Below are 5,876 nucleotides of genomic sequence, written 5' to 3'. Positions count from 1 at the left end.
GAAGCTGCGCCACTGCGCTTGCGCTCTGAGACTTCGGCCACTCGCTTCCGGACTACAAGACCCACAATGCAATGGTTAGCGGAACCCGGGCGAAGAGCATGTTGGGACATAGAGTCCCGCAAGCGGTGAAGATCAACGTGTCTTAAGCACAGTGGCTAGTTACTGCTGCTAGTCTGACCCTCTCATGTCTTACTGAAATCCATTAGTTCTTATTGAGCATTTCTTGTGTCCAAAGACTGTATGAAAGGCTTTAAATGCATTATCTTGTTTGTTTATTTATGTTTTGGCCACCTGAGGGCTATGACTCACTATTCCATAGACGTTTATGTAATAGATGGATGGAAAATATTCAGCCTTAAATATTATTAGGAATGTTGGGTTTCCCAAGCCAACTCCTTAATTGCACAAGATGTAATTTTGTCCAAATCCACCACATTTAGGATTTTCTGAAAAATCCCCCGAGTTCTAGTAAAATCAGAATTGCCTGACACTCTTCTCCCACTTTGGGATGTGGCCACATCAGCTTGGTCCCCTCGGTGTCCTTTCCTACTCAGAAGCTTTCCCCACCCAGTATCCCGGATCACCTCAGTGAGCCCTGCAGAATGTCCCACGTGAGAACGAAGACACTGGGGCACTGTCATCTTGAGAAGGTGTGGGACCTGTCTTTACACTTATTAAGGTTTAGTCAGCATCTAATTCTACAGCAATACTTTTTTTTTTAAGATTTATTTTATTTTTATTGGAAAGGCAGATATACAGAGAGGAGAGACAGAGAGGAAGATCTTCCATCCGATGATTCACTCCCTAAGTGACCACAACGGCCGATGCTATGCCGATCCAAAGCCAGGAGACTCTTCCAGGTCTCCCACATGGGTGCAGGGTCCCAAAGCTTTGGGCCGTCCTCGACTGCTCTGCCCAGGCCACAAGCGGGGAGCTGGAAGGGAAGAGGGGCTGCCGGGATTAGAACCGGCACCCATATGGGATCCCAGGCATGCAAGGCGAGGACCTTAACCACTTGCGCCACTGCGCCACCGCGCCGGGCCCAACACAGCAATACTTTTGATCCAAGTGAAGTGCACTGGAACCAACTCAGAACTGGAAGTCAGATCTGGATTTTAACAGTGGTACCACTCATAGTCTGTGCCCACCTGCGACCTTGACCTAAGTGAGGGTTTGGTTCACAGACCTCTAAGACCCATTGTACTGGAGCCTTCATCCCAGGGTAGCCATCCTCTCCTCTTTATGGAAAAGCTCAGATGGAAATGGCAGGTCCATTTCATGAGCTGGAAGATCGGAAGGGTGTGGTCTCCTTCGATTCAGCTTCTGGAAACACTTCGTAGGACAAGTGTGCTGACATGCCAGTGGCTGATAGGAGAGGTGAATCCTGCCTCTAGCATTAGAGGGAGGTAGGATCTTATCCAGCCTATCTTTAAGACACCTGTGTCACATACCACGTGCCTGGGTCTGATGCTCCATCTGGCTATGACTCCGGCTCCCTGTAATGAAGACCCAGATGGCATTCCTGGCTCCTGGCTCCTGGTTTTGTCTGGAGCCCAGCCTCTGTGGGCCTTTGAGGACTGAACAAGCAGGTAAGGGGTGTTTTGCAGCCCTGGGTTGTAATGCTAGCTGCTAGGAATGTGACACTGAGGGTATTTTTTTTTAAGATTTATTTATCTTATTGGAAAGGCACATGTACAGAGAGGAGGAGAGGCAGAGATGAAGACCTTCCGTACGATGATTCACTCCCCAAGTGACCGCAACAGCTAAGCCAATCCAAAGCCAGGAGCCAGGAACTTCTTTCCAGGTCTCCCACATGGGTGCAGGGTCCCAAAGATCTGGGCCGTCCTTGACTGCTTTCCCAGGCCACCAACAGGGAGCTGGATGGGAAGTGGAGCTGCCGGAATTAGAACCCGCGCCCATATGAGATCCCGGGCGCATTCAAGGCAAGGACCTTAACTGCTACACTATCGTGCTGGGCCCATGACACTGAGTTTTTCTCTGAGCCTTATTTTTCTCATCCCTAAGTTAGGAATAGTAGTACCTTCCATTTCCTAGGGACATGAAAATTAAGCGAGCTACTGCAATGGGGAGTACTTGTCATGCTGGAAAACTCTTGCAAAAATAGGGACGGAGAAAATGCCTGATGGGAAAGAAAGGAGGAGACAGTGAACTGAGATCTGGAGAACCACACTGGACCCCATATTAGTGTCCTGTCACAAGTATGAGTTATGACTAATTATTACTAATTTGATGGCTTAGAGTAAGCTATGTGTGGGCAGCCCTTGTGTCACAATGAGTAAAGCTGCCACCTGCAGTCCCAGAATCCCTTAGGGGTGCCAGTTTGAGTTCCAACTGCTCCATTTCTGATGCAGCTCTCTGCTAAAGTGCCTGGGAAAACAGCAGAGGATGGCCCAAATGCTTGGGCTCCTAAACCCATGTGGGATACCTGAATGAAATTCCAGACTCCTGACTTTGGCTTTTGGGGCCTCTCTCTTTCTCTTTTTCTCTTTCTCTCTCTTTTAAATAAAAAAAAGAAGTAAAATACACCTATTTGCTCTTGGTTCTTCAGGCCAGAAACATGACTTCAGTTTCCTGGGTCAAAGTCGAGCTATTGACAGGGCCATGCTCACTCCCAAGGTTCTCAGGGAGAATGAGTTCCTTTCTCTGACGTGCTGCTGCATCTGGCTGCCGACATTCCTGGGCTTGGGCTGTGTCACTCCCAGCTCCACCTCTGTCTTCATAGCATCTCCTCCTTAGTGTGCCGGGGGCATTCATTCTGGTTCGTTCTCTCTCTCTCTCTCTTTCTCTCTCTTTTTAAAGATTTATTTATTTATTTATTTAGAAGATTTCCTTCTTTTTTATTGGGAAGTCAGATATACACAAAGGAGGAGAGACAGAAAGGAAGATTTTCTGTCTGTTGATTCACTACCCAAGCGGCCGCAATGTCTGAAACTGAGCCAATCCGAAGCCAGGAGCCATAAGCTTTATCCGGGTCTCCCACACAAGGCTTTGGGTCATCCTCAACTGCTTTGGGAACTGCTGGATGGGAAGTAGGGTGGCCGGGATAAGAACCAGTGCTCATATGGGATCCCGGTACATGCAAGATGAGGACTCTAGCTGCTAGGCTACTATGATAGGTTCAGAGTTATTTATTCTTAATCAAAAGGCAAATAAGATTTACAGATAAAAGAGAAAGATAAAAAGATCTTCTGTCTACTGGTTTACTCCCCAAATGACTGCAACAAGCGGGAGCCTAGCTGATTTGAAATCAGGAGCGAGGTACTTCTTTCGGATCTCCCACATGGCTGTAGGGTCCTAAAGACTTGGGCCATTCTCTACTGCTTTCTCAGGCCACAAGTAGGGAGCTGGATGGGAAGTGAAGCAGCTGGGACTAGAACCAGTGCCCATATGGGATCCTGACACTTTTGAGGATTTAGCCATTGAGCCATTATCCCAGCCTTTCTGGTTCTCTCTTATAAGGATTTTATGATTGCTAGTAGAACCCACATGGATAATATAGGTTCATTTCCCATCTCAAGAGCCTTAACTTCACATATGTGCATCTGCAGAGCCTTTCTCCAAGGAAGTTAATACTTCCAGTTCCAGGGATTAAGACATGGATTGGAGCAGGTTGTTTTTTTTCCACAAGGAGGGTGCTGAGCATAGACATGGAGTGTTTTTCAGCTCTGGGCCTCTGCTTGCTATGGAGTTCATCCTGGCCTAATTATTTTTCTTCATATTATAAATCTTGCAGCTTATCTTTTTTGTCTCCCATTCAAAACTCTAATGTGGGTAAAATGTTGGCAGGAAGGGTGGGAACAGGTTGCTCAGTTTGGGTAATGATAAATTTCCTCATGAACGAAATTGGAAAACTCTATAAGTTTTCTCTTTTTTTTCCAGATTGATGGAAATCTCTTGCTGTTTTCCACATTGTTACAGCACAAATAAAACACTGACTTCTATTTTCATAATTTGTATGACTAATTTCATAATTCTCTAATGAGACGGAGGGGGGACAATTTTTTCTAATCATGGGAAACCACTAGACTCTTCCTGCTCAGCTTCATGGCTCACTCCACAGTTCATGACCCTGGGATCTAGAATGTCCAACAGAAAACCTGATTTGAGACCTCGGTGAATCTGAGGTTCTGACATGAAATGGCAACACTGGCCACATCCTACAGCGATTTCTGGGGATTCAGTGTACTAATGGGGTTGACATTCTCAGCACCACGACTTGTAGACACTAAGTTCTTTTTTTAAAAAGAAAAGATTTATTTGCTTTTATTGCAAAAATCAGATATATATATAAAAAGGAGGAGAGACAGAGAGGAAGATCTTCCATACAATGATTCACTCCCCAAGTGACCACCATGGTCTGTAATGTGCTGATCCAAAACCAGAATCAGGAACTTCCTCCAGGTCTCCCACACGGGTGCAAGGTGCCAAGGCTTTGGGCCATCCTCGACTGCTTTCCCAGGCCACAAGCAGGGAGCTGGATGGGAAGTGGAGCCGCCAGGATTAGAACCGGCACCCATATGGGATCCCGGAGCGTTCAAGGTGAGGACTTTAGCCACCTGGCCACGCCGCCAGGCCCCAACATTAAGTTCTTGATATTAATCCTCATCCTCAACCTCCTCTACACCACTTTTTTTTTTAGGTTTAATTTATTTTATTTGAAAGGCAGAAACACAGAGACCTTCCACCCACTGGCTCACTCCCGAAATGCCTGCCACAGATGGGCTAAACCAGGCCAAAACAAAGAACCAGGAACTCACACCAGGTCTTCCATGTACATGTCAGAGACCCAATCCCTGGAGCCATCAGCGGAGTCTCCCAGGGTCTGCATTAGCAGAAAGTTGGAGCTGGGATCCAAGTGGAGACTTGAACTCATGCACTCCCCCATGGGAGGCAGACTTCCCAAGTGGCACCTTAACCTTTATGCCCAGTGTCCACCCTTTTTATAAAGGGGTAGGCGAGAAGAGTAATAATTATGTATTGGTTTTGTTTAGTGAGCCTCTTCCCAGAGTAGCTCAAGATGTCACAGGAAAGAATCCCTACCTCCCCAAGGGCTTGAGGCCCAGTGTGGGCAAACAAGGAAGATTCCAAACACATCAAGTCACAGCCCTTTCCCTTGACATGCTTGCAATGTTGTGAGAAAGGAACGCTGCTTGTCTAGAGTCACAGGGGGCTGAAGTCTTACTGTGGGGCAGTGGGGTTTAGAAAGCACCCGCATCCTAGCCATACCCAGGCCGTGTCCTTGTCTCTGCTGAGTGGAGTAAGCCCTGGACTGTGTTCCATGGCCTTGGCCATGTTACTGGCTCAACCATCTGTATGATCATTTTCCTCTTGGGACACTCAGTTTCCAAATCTGGAAGGGGAGAGTGAGACTACCTCTCAGCACAAAGAAAATACTAACACATCCTTACGGAGTTGCTGCAAAACCAAAATTCACGCACAGGAACTGTAGACACGTCCCCTCAGAAGCATCTGGGAAACAGAACAGAACTAGAGGACAACATTCCAAATGGAATATGGAGGGAAAAGAGGGTAGGGAAGAAGAAGGGGAGGAAAAGAGGAGGAGGAAGGAGGAAAAGGTGGAAGAGAGAAAGAAAGGCAGCAAACAGAACTGCCCCTGGAGCAAGAGAAATGATGGGTACACGTTAAGCACATGTCACTGATGATGACATGAACAGGTGCAAGTTGCTACTCTAAGCATTCAATTCCTGAATTCTCAGCATGATCCTCTGAGGCAGTCTTGTTATCATTTTACAAACTTTTTTTAAAGTTAACTACAGATTTTAATAATGTTTTAAATTGAGGATTTTAAAAATTGAAGAGACATTTAGTCTAGGCTGATATTGCACACTCTGCTA

Source organism: Ochotona curzoniae, unplaced genomic scaffold (genome assembly GCF_017591425.1).
Source record: "Ochotona curzoniae isolate NIBS_2020 unplaced genomic scaffold, NIBS_Ocur_1.0 contig_3520, whole genome shotgun sequence".
Classification (NCBI taxonomy): Eukaryota; Metazoa; Chordata; class Mammalia; order Lagomorpha; family Ochotonidae; genus Ochotona; species Ochotona curzoniae.
The sequence above is the reverse complement of the archived record's forward strand: the minus strand, read 5'-3'. Positions refer to the sequence as shown.